This window comes from Hylobates moloch, unplaced genomic scaffold, assembly GCF_009828535.3.
Source record: "Hylobates moloch isolate HMO894 unplaced genomic scaffold, HMol_V3 SCAFFOLD_7, whole genome shotgun sequence".
Lineage (NCBI taxonomy): Eukaryota > Metazoa > Chordata > Mammalia > Primates > Hylobatidae > Hylobates > Hylobates moloch.
Genome location: NW_026652282.1, coordinates 78,658,926 through 78,673,327, shown reverse-complemented (window position 1 = coordinate 78,673,327; position 14,402 = coordinate 78,658,926). Strand labels below are relative to the sequence as shown.

At 35.8% G+C, this 14,402-nt stretch overlaps 1 pseudogene; it reads left to right on the top strand.

Annotated features, from left to right (window-relative positions):
• Nucleotides 1-8,446: 8,446 nt before the first annotated feature.
• On the top strand, nucleotides 8,447-10,872 carry LOC116811122 (small ribosomal subunit protein eS7-like; annotated as a pseudogene).
• Nucleotides 10,873-14,402: the final 3,530 nt, after the last annotated feature.

The following is a 14,402-nucleotide window of genomic DNA, read 5'->3' as shown; positions in this document are numbered from 1 at the left end:
TAGTTTTCCTTCTACCAGACAGGACCCTCAGCTGCAGGTCTGTTGGAGTTTACTAGAGGTCCACTCCAGACCCTGTTTGGCTGGGTGTCAGCAGCGGTGGCTGCAGAACAGCAGATTTTCGTGAGACCACAAATTCAGCTATCTGATAGTTCGTCTGAAAGTTTTGTCTCAGAGGAGTACCCGGTTGAATGAGGTGTCAGTCTGTCCCTACTGGGGGGGTGCCTCCCAGTTAGGCTGCTCAGGGGTGAGGGACCCACTTTAGGAGGCAGTCTGTCCGTTCTCAGATCTCCAGCTGCGTGCTGGGAGAACCACTACTCTGTTCAAAGCTGTCAGTCAGACAGGGACCTTTAAGTCTGTGGAGGTTCTTGCTGAGTTTTTGTTTGTCTGTGCCCTGCCCCCAGAGGTGGAGCCTATAGAGGCAGGCAGGCCTCCTTGAGCTGTGGTGGGCTCCACCCAGTTCGAGCTTCCTGGCTGCTTTGTTTACCTAAGCAAGCCTGGGCAATGGCGGGCGCCCCTCCCCCAGCCTCGCTGCCGCCTTGCAGCTTGATCTCAGACTGCTGTGCTAGCAATCAGCGAGACTCCGTGGGCACAGGACCCTCCGAGCCAGGTGCGGGACGCAATCTCCTAGTGTGCCGTTTTCCAGGCCCGTTGGAAAAGCGCAGTATTGGGGTGGGACTGACCCGATATTCCAGGTGCCGTCTGTTTCCCCTTTCTTTGACTAGGAAAGGGAACTCCCTGACCCCTTGCGCTTCCCGAGTGAGGCAATGCCTCGCCCTGCTTCGGCTCGCGCACAGTGTGCTTCACCGACTGTCCTGCACCCACTGTTAGGCACTCCCCAGTGAGATGAAACCGGTACCTCAAGCAGAAATGCAGAAATCATCCGTCTTCTGTGTCGCTGGGGCTGGGAGCTGGAGACCGGAGCTGTTCCTATTCGGCCATCTTGGCTCCACCCTCATTGTTAAATTTTTATATTTAAAATGTACTTTTTTCTTTACTGCATTACAATGGTGCTAACTCTGCTCATTATTATCTGCATATATGACTATTCATTTTAATGCTCTAATATCCTTGCAGATTGAATATTATCCAGCAATAACTTGTCCAAACTCATAGCCATTCCAATATATTTAAATTACACTCTTTTTATTGTTTTTCTATTTCTCCATTTAGGATTGGTCTAGTCGTATTTTGATTTCAATGCATTCTTTAAATTGCTTGTTACTTTTCATTTAAGTTCATTAGTTAAATCTCCCTTTTTCTCCTGGCTTTGCTATTTAAAAAAATATTTTAGGTTATTTTATATTGCAATTTTTTCAGTATGCACATAATGTCTGTATATAAATACTATGGAAATTGTATTATTTTATAACATTGGTGCTTAATATTTAAGAACATCAATTTATAGCTTGATACAGGCAATTTATGAAAGGCAGATTTAATCAACGTAGTGTTTTTCTTTACTTTTTAAATATTCACTGGCTACTTTTTCTTTAGAATTTCTGATGTCTTTGCAAAGATCTCTTTATATTCCCTTTATAGTTCCCTTGACTTGAATGAACTCATTTTCTTCTTTTCCACCTTCATATCTTACTAGGCAGGCCTTGGCTAACTGTATATTTATGTTCTGGCTTAGCCCCAGATCTCCATTTGGGGATCAATATTGATCTTTATAACATTTCCACATTATGGCCAAGCTCAATCTCTAGGTTCTTCTTTATTTGTTTATTACATCCCATTCACAAAACTGTAGGCAGTATTACCTAAATGATTCTCTTATTTTCTTTCATTTTTTTAAGTTGGGATTAATTACCGCCTTTTATACAATGGTTTGTTTTCTGTTTGTGTTTAACCAGTTTAATTACTCCCAACTATTCCTTTTTAGGTTTCCTCTTTTCTCAAAATACTCTAACTTCATATGCCCTTGTCTTTCTGCTCTTTATAAACTAGCTGTAGTTGTAAACCAGATAGTCAGGGATCACTGAGTATGAGTTTTCTTCTCTACAGAGTCTCAATTGCTTCTCTCTCACAATGACAAAATAAATTCGCGTCTTACTTCCTTTAGTCCTTAATACTCCATTTATCTGTAATTGCCACCTTAGCATTTTCGCAAAAATTCTGCTTTGAGTCAGGCATTTCAAGCACCTTAGTGCTTTATCTGTTAACAGATAGATAGTATTTTCTAATCCCACTACCTGATTGTCAATGACATAGAGAATTCCCAAACTTTACACTAGCTAAATATAGTCTAACATAGTAGTTCTTAATCTAGAAAAATAATATTTAAGAGGAAAGTAATCTACAGTGTCAACCATATCATTGTGTGGTTGAGATAAGTATGACAGTGATCGAACTATGTCAGTGTCCTTTTAAAATAACTATATCAATCATGCTTTTAAAAAATTATTACTTAGTAAAGGGAAATGTGATTTGTACAAGGGCAAATTAAAAATTACTGGTATATGGAGTAAAGAACACTGGATATCTGATTCTCCATCCAGGTAACTATTTTAATGAATAGAAGTGGCAAAAATAGACAATAAAGTAGAAAGTTCCGTGGCTGAGACTACAGGCACGTAGGTTCTAGAGACCTAATTTGATCACTTAAGCACTATGTTTGAGTAAGACACATTCTTCTCTTGTACCTCAGCGGGAATTAGGTGGTTGAAATAAATAATTTTGCAATTACTTTCTAGCTCTAAAGTTCTGTTTTTTTCAAAAGAGGCCAGGATTAGATGGAGCTTTAGGGATCAAGATTGCTTACTAATTGAATAAATAGTTCACAAAAGCCCGTTCCATGAAGAACTACTCCTGGATTGAGGGATCTGAGAGAAGTATGAGAATGAATCAGCCTCTTCAGATAGGTATTTGAGGTTCAAATCTTATGTAACTTAAGAACTATCTAATCTTATTAGATAGATGTTAGCCTTCTGGAAAATTAACCTTTTAAGTTAACTGGGAACCTACTGCGTACTCCTCTGAAATTTTCCTCTCCTAGTTTATTTTCCTAAGAAGCAATTTATCCGACTTTACTGTTTGCAAGCCATTATTGACTCCTTTAAGATTCAGGCCTAATAGTCATAATTCTTTCCAATGTCTTAATTATATATTCTTAAATGCATTATGTTGCTGGGTGCTGCTTTGCAGATGTTATCATTCAGCCTGAGGATAGATGCATTTTAGTGTTAAATGAGCTGATCACTTTAAAATGATGAATTTGGGAGGATTCATAAGTCTGTTCGATCTGTTATTATGATTGTGATTTATTAGAAAAATTTATTTTGTGTGCCTCCCTGGCTCATGACACTTGAAAAATAATATTCCTACCAATTATTAAAATTTTATTCATCTGTACTGCCATATTTAGTATAGCCCCCCCAAAAAAATCTCAGAAATAAAATGCGCATTGATGTGCTTGCTGATCCCTTCAACAAAGGGCATTTGTCTCCTAGTGTACCAACCAGCTTATCAATATAAGTGTAGAAATTTTAACGACAGTATCAGCTGCATCAATAAACATTCTGAGAATTCATTGAGAACCACTTCCACAATCTTGTTAGCTTTTGACAGCACTATTGAAGCAAATTGCTGAATTGAAAATTCCAATCTATAATGACATGATGTCAACCAATAGGTCATTGGAACACTGAGTGGTTTAATAGGAGTTTCAAAAGCATGTTATGATTCTTACTAATTGAGCACCAAAAGGTGGACCTTACTTGGTAGCTCTCTGCCTAGAAAAATTAACTTATTTAAAACAGGATTGGTTCTATCGTATTTAACATATACCAGACTGATGAAATGTTTGGCAGTATCTTGACAAATTAGAGTGTAGTTGACTATGATCAATATATAGCTTCCCTTGAAAGGCTTCTGAAGAAGCAGGCAAATTATGCAGTGCCTTGATGACATGAATAGAATTATGACAGAAATCCATAATGCAAAGTTAAAGAAAGCCACTAGAGAAGTATGAAGTCAAGTCATATTACATAAGAATAACAATAGCAACAGCAATAAGAAAATCTGGAGATGTATCTGAAATTGCACTGAACGATAATGACAGCATTCACTTTCTGTATATGTAGGGAAGAATGCTAAAATGGCCCAGTAATCACAGATCTGCTATTAGTTAGGAAAGATTTTGAATAAATAAGTAAACAAGTATTAGGCATATACTTATTCCGGTAAAACTAGTTAGGAAAAGTAAGATGTTGCAAATTTTTTTTAGGTCCAAGTAAGATGTTGCAATTAAGAAATGAGAGGTAGTTTTAGATAAAATGATTTTCTGGTTACAGTTTTTGTTTTATATATTTGCATTTAGCCTGTTTGGTTACTGTAAAATGTTACACAACTTGAAATTATAATTGAAGTAGTGAAATATCTGTGGGAAAATTTTTGTATTTCCTGGCCCTGCTTACTGGAAGATTACAGAATCTTGTGAGACAGGATGTTGATAATGAAATTTACATCTACAGTGTGTTTGCTAGAGTAATGGCTAATATTTCTGCTTGGTGTTTAAGTTTAGCTGCTTATTTGAATACATGGTCGAGCTCAAGCCTTGAGAAACATATCAAATTTTAAACCACAATGCAAGCAGAAAATCTTTGTTTCTAATTCCTGGAAAAACAGTTCTACAAATAAAACTTGTGCTTGTATTCACTGTTAATGAATTCTTATCTTGGGTCAATTGCATTAGGCACACACATACACGAGGAATTCATTTATTATATTTACTTTGATTGAATTATCACTGGATATTGTGCATTGGTTTTTATAACTAGAATATTTAAATCTTATTTTTTTTTTTTTTTTTTTTTTTGAGACGGAGTCTTGCTCTGTCGCCCAGGCTGGAGTGCAGTGGCGCAATCTCGGCTCACTGCAAGCTCCGCCTCCCGGGTTCACGCCATTCTCCTGCCTCAGCCTCTCCGGGTAGCTGGGACTACAGGCGCCCGCCACCACGCCTGGCTAATTTTTTGTATTTTTAGTAGAGACGGGGTTTCACCGTGGTCTCGATCTCCTGACCTCGTGATCCGCCCGCCTCGGCCTCCCAAAGTGCTGGGATTACAAGCGTGAGCCACCGCGCCCGGCCCTTATTTTTTATTAAATATCCACCAAACTAGTAAAGTTCTTGATATTTAATAGTCATGAAAGTTATACTTTTATCTGATAGCATACATGTCATTAGATTTGAAAAGGAAACCATACGATACTAAGGGATGTAGATGGGGCATTATGGTTGCAGATAAATTATTAATATTTTGTATTATTTATTTGTGGCATACTTTGAAGGCTTTTTAATATAGATGCAGATGTCTTCAGATGACTTTCACATACATTTTTTTTTCTTATAGGATAGTGTTATCAGTTACCTATTGCTGCTATAACAAATTACTCCCAAACGTAGCAGCTTAAAACAACCCTAACTTATTAGCTTATTGTCCTGGAGATCAAATGAGTCTCATTTGGCTAAAATCAAGATTTTGGCAGAGCTGCATTCCTTTCTGGAGAGAATCCATTTTCTTGCTTTTTGCAAGAGGCCACATGCGTTTCTTGGCTCGTGGTCCTTTCCTCTGTCATCAAAACCAGCAATGGCCAGTAAAGCCTTTTCATATTTTGCTTGTTGATTGGTTTAAATTCCTTATACATTTTGAACATTAGACCTTTGTTAGATGTATAGTTTGCAAATATATTCTTACCTTATGCAGGTTGTCTATTTACTCTGTTGATAGTTTCTTTTGCTGCACAGAAGCTCTTTAGTTTAATTAGGTCCCACTTGTTAATTTTGGTTTATGCTGTATTTGCTTTTGGAGTCTTTGTCATGAAGTCTTTGCCAGGACCATTCAGAATGGTATTTCCTAGGTTTTCTTCTGGAGTTTTTATAGTTTTAGGTTTTACATTTAAGTGGTTAATCCATCTTGAGTTGATTTTTGTATATGAACAAACCACCACAAAATCAAAATCATTTACTGGCTTTTGAGAATGGAAATTTATTCTCTTACCATTCTGGAGGTAAGAAGTCTGAAATCTTTCAGCTTCTGGTGTCTACCAGCATTCTGTGACTTGATTGTCTCGTGGAAGCATTACTAAAGTAACCTGCTTCTGTGATCACATTGTCTTCTCTTCTGTGTGTGTCAAATTTCCCTCTGTCTCTCTTACTTGTGATTGAATCCAGGACCCATCTGGACAATCCAAGATGATTCCCCCCATCTCAAAAGCCTTAACTTAATCACACCTGCAAAGTCCCTTTTTCCTTATAAGATGACTTTTACACGTTCCAGAAAAAAGTACTGGATATTTTTGGGTGCCCATTATTCAGCCTACTACAAACATTCTTTGAATTTGTGGAGTTCTTAGAATCTAGTAGAGACACGAGGCTCTTAGAATCTAGTAGAGACACGAGGCTTTAGAATACTCTGCTTACTACAGATTCAGTATCTCTGGGAAGCTTTTGACAGCTAAAGGCAATGAATATTATGTAATAATATGATAAATTATTGATGTAAAATTTTAATATAAATTACTTTTAAACATCAAAAATGCAGGTTAATTCAAGGTATTTGTCATTTTGGGGGATGTTTCTATTAAAATTTTCCAAATTCTATTAACTCTATCACATCCTGAAAGGCATGAAAAGAAGTTGGGTTCACATTCTCAAACTACTGTTAGTCTCCTTGGCCTCACTTAATGGATGAAGCAATGTTTCCATCTTTCTCTGAACCTTCCCAGCTCAGGAATACTGAGGGCATGACTAGATTATGTAGGAATTTGGGCTATCTATCTATCTGTCTGTCTATCTATCTATCTATCTATCTATCTATCTATCTATCTATCTAATCTATCTCTTCCTCACATCAGCCTAAAGCAAAATTGGATTCTCCAGACATTTTATATTCCAGTGAAACATGGTCCTTCTTGAGGTCTTACAAAGATTATAAACTAAGGTTCTCTAGAAAGGGTTCTCTACCTTTAGGAGTGTCTATATGACGGCAAGTGGGGGCATCCTATTGTCACTACATTTCAATTCCAGTCCAAGATTAACAGAACCCCCAATAGCTTACCTATGACCACTTTTGTTATGAACTAGTTTTGTGCTACTCCTTATATGGACATAGCTAAGATATTATGTCCCCTTAACATATATATATATATATATAGAATCCTCTTTTGGAACACAGCGAAACAAAGATGGGAGTCTCAGATTCTAGTTACATTAATGTTTTCTACCTCATTTTGGCCTTGTTTGACTCACTATTTTTGTTCGACTTCAGTAAGTTTGCTTTGCTTTGCCCTGTTACCACAGCTTATCTTCAGTCACTATTCTCTTTTTAGTTGCTCAACTTAAAAGGAACAAGGCCTTTCTTCTCTATTACAATGCTATTAACAATAAGAGTCTTGTGTACCTGTCAGAAAACAAACAAGAAGTGAATGGAATCCTAACAGGATAATAGGAAATATATTACATAAGTATGCATTTAATGTAAGTGGTAACCTCTGGATATTTGTGTGAATTAAACCACAGATTAAGACTCATACATCAGTAATAGCAGGGATCAAATAAACCACAGATAAATATGTTATGTGAAATAATGTAAAATTGATGTTACATATTATCAGAGGATCAACTGTAATGAAGCTCATTGGCATTGGATAGAATCCTATAATTTCAAGTCTTGTGGAAGAGGTCGTAATCTAAATGAGAGTTAAGATTTCCTACACAAATCCAGACACATCTAAAAATAGGTCTAAGAGTTCTCCTAAACATGGCACATGAGATAACTTAAAGTTTTATTTATTTTTATTCAATTAAGGTTTTTCTTATTTTAACTTCTTGAAAGGTTTTACCTCTCTTGTCACTGATGTGGTACATTTAAGTGTTGACATTCTATTTTATGACACGTTTTATTAATTGCATTGATTTTAGTTCTAATTTACTTTTATAATTATCCACTTGAAAAAATCACAATTTAAACAAATTTATTTTTTTACCTTATAGACTTTAAACACAGGACAGCTTATAGGAAAACAAGTTAGAGAATCTCTATTTTGCATTTTACTGAGAAAAATGTGGCTGCTCAACTCTACTATATTAGTCCTAGGGTGGCCTTTAATTAAAAAGAATGAACACCAATAGTAATTTAAGTAGAACATAATAAAAGAGGATAAAAGTAAAACATTGTGCTCAGAATTGCTCCTGAATACATTAACTTATTAATCGATTATATTTGTATCCTGTTAGGAATTGTATGGACTAAGAGCCATGAGAACAATCTTGAAGCAAATAGTTTTATTAAAAAGAAGTTCATCTTCTGCATGACAGCAAAATAATATGAAGTATTATATCAAAATAACACTGATGAAATTATAAATTAATTAAAAAGGTGGTACATATTTTATACAATTAGGTAGAGTTGAAAATTTCAAACATGCTAAACTGTATACTTTCGGAATCATGCATACTTTAACCATCAATAAAAGGTAAGATGAGCTAACAGACTGCACATCTTTCTACAGTATTTTCCTCCTTACTGTCATGACAAATGGATTTTTTTTCATCATTTTTGGAAAACAGTCTTGTAACAGTCTTGTTTGATCATTTGCTACCCACCAATGATTAACCTCTAGCTCAGGTACTAAAGTACAGCATTTACTTGAAATTCTATAGATGCCAAAAGTAATAGTAGCAAATGAACTCATTGGAGAGAAAAGAGAAGGAAAGTTTTTTGTGGGGGGGCTGTGAAACAAAAGGAAAAATATTTATATTTGGAAGTAAATGCCAGTTATTTTGTGGTATTTTACTTTTTAGATGAAAAATAAAAAATAATTTTAAGAACCAAATATTACTGCTACTAAGAAACAGCTGCTTATTATTTAGAAAAAAATATATAAAAAACAGGGGGGTAGAATTCAAAATTTAAAAGAAGGCTTTTATTTGTTACTGAACTATTTTGAGGCTGGGCAAGGTGGCTCGCACCAGTGATCCCAGAACTTTGGGAGGCTGAGACAGGAAGATCACTTGAGGCCAGGAATTTGACACCAGGGTGGACAACACAGTGATACCCTATTTATAAAAAAATAAAATAAAATTGTAAAATTAGCTGGGCATAGTGGTATGCACCTATAGTGAAGTTCCTCGGGAGCTTGAGGTGGGAGAATTGCCTAAGCCTAGCAGTTTGAGGTTATAGTGAACTATGAGTGTGCCACTGCACTCAAGCCTGGGCAATAGAAATGAGACTGTCCCTTAAAAATAAAAATAAAATACTTTGAAATAACAAAATGGTAGATTTGGGCAATGGAAAGTGGATGACGTTCTGTGTTTTTTCTTTACAAAAATGTGTATGACACCTTTAATAGAATGGTGAAGGTAGATATGAAGTATTCATTACTTTTACTGATGTGGGGTATTATAGAGATTATATTGCAGAGTTCTAAAAAGGATGGATTAATTTTCTCTTCACAAGTAAATGTTCCTACTGTAGGGCATTTGTTTAGTCAAATAAAGCAAGAAAGAAATGAGATAATAGGACAATTTGTCATTCAAAGCTTAAACAGAATTGACATTGTAAATTTTATGCTACTGCAGATGAATTTTTTAAATAAAATGTAAGCTTGCAGAGAATTTCCAAGAAGAGTAAGAGCTATGACTTTAGCAAATGCCAAGTATATTTGACTTTCAAATGAAACTACATGGAAGCAAAAATAGCAAATCAACAGATTTTAAATGGTTGAAGGAAGTTACACAAGAGCAAAGGAGACTGTACCATTGTGGCACTAAAATAAGATTATTGTACAGGAAAATATGTGATATTAAGTAGCATGGAGCTTGCCTATGGAAATAAATATCACATGTATGATTTTTTTTCCAATTTCTTTATTAGGCTGGTCATATTGCCAAGACCTAAATATTGCTTATTTAAAATAAAATGAAGAAAGTACTTGTCAAAAGACCTCTGATTGATTATAATCATTTAACACATGTAACATTAACATTCTAGGATGATGGTGAATATGGCTTGAGAATTTTCAAATCTACAGCATGAGGATATCTACTATTTAATACTTAGCCACCATTATAGGGATTTCTTTGGATACTTCCTTAGATGAAGACAACTTTTTCACTGCCATATGAAAGCAATTTCCTAGTTGAGGGAAACACACACACACAGATGCCTATACACAAACAATATTTATCTTTGATTGTTGTTAGAAACCTAGTATCTTGAGCACATCGAGGCTTGAGTTAAAAAACAAAACAAAACTAGAAAATACTGAACATGAAATAATACCTTTTGGAATTTGATGAGCTCTCGCGAGACTTGGGCCTCTCCCTAAGCTGACTTTCAGCAAGGAGAAGGACGAGTTTGAGTTTGGGCCCAGGCTCTTCAGGAGCTGCAGATAAACGTGGACCTCAAGACTCAGCACAGGGAGCAGAATATTACAGCAGCCAAGGAAACTGAAGTTGGTGGTGGTCAGAAAGTGATCACAATCTTTGTTCCCGTTCAACTGAAATCTTTCCAGAAAATCCAAGTTCAGCTAGTACGTGAATTGGAGAAGTTCATGGGGAAGTATGTCATCTTTATTGCTCAGAGGAGAATTCTGCCCAAGCCAACTCAAAAAAAGCCATACAAAAAAAAATAATAATAAGATAAAGCATCCCAGGAGCCATACTCTGACAGCTGTGTAGGATGTGATCCTTTAGGACTTGGTCTTCCAAGTGAAGTTGTGGACAAGAGAATCTGTGTGAAACTGGAGGGCAGCTTGCTCATCAGGGTTCATTTAGTCAAAGCACAGCAGAACAATGTGGAACAAAAGGTTGACACTTTTTCAGGTGTCTATAAGAAGCTCACGGATAAGGATGTTAATTTTGATTTCCCATAGTTTCCGTTGTAAACAAAAATGACTAGATAAAGTATATTCACAGTTTTAAAAAGGAAATAATACATTTTAATCTAACTTGAGATAAAGTTATCAATTTAATCACTGTAATAGATGAGAGTTTTGTTTAACTGTGGTTGGTTAAATATTAATATAAACTATGAAATTAGTTTGTTCCAGCGAGTTGTATACATGAAATATGCTGTTAATTCATCGTTAAATTTGCTCACTGAGTGTGACTCACTGAACTGCAGCAATGCTCTGAAAGAGTCAGTATTCAACTGGTTCACCTAGCTTGCTACTGGCAAATGCCCAGAGGCTGGTGACCAATAATCCAGTGTCAACAAATACAGAAAATACCTATATCAATTAATAGATTGCTTTACTGATGGTGTCAAATATTATCTTTCCCCAAAAACGTCTTGAAAATAATTTAAGATTATGTTGCTCATCATGGAAATAATAATAAATTCTCTAAGCCTACTCCTTAGGGGAGATTTAGTTCCTGCCAGACATAATTTGTATCTTGATTATCCATGAGGCAAGTGCTGGTATCTGTTCGGGTAGCCTGGGAGCGGTGGTTAGATCATCGTAATGTTTAATCAGTGAGAGCTTCAGAGTATTTGGAAGATGAGTTAGTCAGTTATCATGGAAACACACAAAAGACAAACATAGGTGTTTTCTTATAAGATTAAACAAAAATATAAATTACATGAATAATATTTATTACTTATTGGTTTCAAGCTTACTGTGTGTATTAGTCCATTCTCACACTGCTATAAAGAAATACCCAAGACTGGGTAGTTTATCAAGAAAAGAGGTTTAATTGGCTCACGGTTTCGCAGGTTGTACAGGAAGCATGGCAGTTTAGGGTACCAAATGTATATTTAACATATATCTTTTAAATAAATGAATGAAACGTATATTCAGAGTGAATATACTATTGGAACCAATTACCTTCCGCCAGGCCCCACCTCCAACATTGGGGAAAACAATTCGAACATGAGACTTGAGCAGGGACACAAATCCAAACCATATCGCTATGAATATATATAGAACTCATAGTGGGAAAGACTGATGTTAAGCAAGTAAATAAAGAAAGAAAACATTTAATTACAGTTAGTGATCAGTTATTAGTACAATGAAGGAAGTATATAGACAAATTATTGCAGAACAATATGATGCCAGGAAGCCAACAGGGAAAAAAAAAACATACTTTAGATAGAATAAATAGAAAGGGGATACCCCTCTAAGGAAGTGACATCTACTCTGAGGTCTGTATGTCTGTGTGGCAAAGTCAGAACTGACTATTGGGGTTGCAAGGGATGGGATCGATGCTTAGAGATCTTCAGGAAGAGGAAAACAGCCTTTCTAAAGACCTTGAGGTGGTAGGGAATTTCACCTGTTCCAGAAACTAAAATTATATCACAAGACTTGTGGCAGAGTCAGCCAGTCAGAGACTAGCAGGGGAAGTGTTTGGTGAGGCAGATGGAGCTCAGATACAGCCAGGCATTATAGACCATATATTTGTAGTGGGCATTAGTGTTTGGGGGGCTTGTCAGAGCAAGAGGTTTTAAAAATAAATTACTTTTTTCTGCTGTTAAGACATTTTTTCTATAATTAAAATTTATTGAGGTAAACCAAGATCTTACCTATCCTTATTTTGCTAGTCTATGGAAGTCAGAGAAGTGAAAGGTGTATTATCTCTCCATAGCTACTCTCCATAGTCCCCATAAGTTCTTTCTTCTCTTGTAGGCAAATTCTTGGGATACAAGGTAGGTTAATGTATGACTATAGGCATCTATAAATTGTTTTTCTAATGAACACCATATGGTTGTCTTTTTCCTTATTGGAGAAAAGCTGGCCACATAATCAGTGTGCCAATACTTTTCAGCACATCCATTTAGCAAGTGAAAGAATATGTTATCTTACCATCTTTCTCTTGCTAGATCTCTGAAGTTTCAGGTTCTATCAATTTCAACTATCATTAGATTATATCTTTCTTCTTACTAATTTGTAAGTTCCTTAAGAGGAGACATGAGGGCCTTATTGTTTTATCTTACCTCTGTATCAAATACAGTACCTTACATTGAAGAAGCTTTGAGATATCACAAAGTTTATGCAGACAAATGATATCAATTCTATTTAAATGTTATTATGTACTTTCTCCACTCAGTTATGAGTTCTACTGACGCTAGACACTATGATTATCCTGTTCACTGTTGTGACTCCCCACCCCACCTCCTCCTCCATGGAATCTTTTGACTAATTACTAGAAATGATGTTTGGTTTTAAAGGGGATGGGATAAATTTTCTAACTGAGGCTTTGGGGAATACCAGAAGACAAAGAGGTGAGTTTCAAACACTTGGGAAACAACAAAACTAAGTACGCAGGTGCCAAAAATTGAGACTTAATTCAGGATCAAAAAGCTATGAGTTTAAAGCCCAGTAGAGATGTAATCAGTATAGCCAGTTTAGGACTAAGCAAGGAAGGTGACAGATAATTTTCAGGTGAATATTTTAAATACTAGTTGGTAGAGGGTGGTAAGACTAACTAAAAGCCCAGAACCAGAATAGACAGTTATTTCTTTTCTAGGAAATGTTGACATTCAATTTAGAAGTATGGGCTTTTTATCTTGAAGGATTGGGGGCTACTTTTTTCACATAATTCCATCTGTGCAATGTTTATGAATTCCCCAAAGTAATTAATTTTATGGAACATTTCCAGGTGTCATATCCCTCTTTTCTATGACTCCTGGGAAAATATAAAATACAGGACAAGCACTTGTGCCATAGAGTTTTATTGGGAAATTAGCAGCAATTGCTATTACAACATAAATATGGTTCATCCATGAGCACACTTTCTTTACAAATAAAATAAAAAGGAAAAATGGGCAAAATGTAAATAAGGTCTATCCTAATCTAAGGGTTAGACTCCCTTTTACTCTACTTTCCCTATAAGGCCATTATCTCAATTTTTTTATATTATGAATATATTTATTTGAAAATGTTTCTCCTTTCTGCTGAAGATGGAAAAAAATCACTTTGTTTTTATCTGATAACAAAAAAATAAGTATTTGCCATCCTATAAATTTTCTATTCTCACATGGTCCAAAAAGAAATTGAGGAGCTGTACTCTTTCATTAATTCTGTCTCTTTTTTAAAATAAGGAAAAATAACTGCATATTATTTCCCAAACTCTCCAGCAGACTATTTACTTCAAATTATTTAAGTATATTTTATTTTTTTATTTTCTTTAATTATTATTTATACTTTAAGTTTTAGGGTACATGTGCACAATGTGCAGGTTTGTTACATATATATACATGTGCCATGTTGGTGTGCTGCACCCATTAACTCGTCATTTAGCATTAGGTATATCTCCTAATACTATCCCTCCCCCCTCCCCCATCCCACAACAGTCCCCAGAGTGTGATGTTCCCCTTCCTGTGTCCATGAGTTCTCATTGTTCAATTCCCACCTATAAGTGAGAACATGCAGTGTTTGGTTTTTTGTCCTTGCGATAGTTTGCT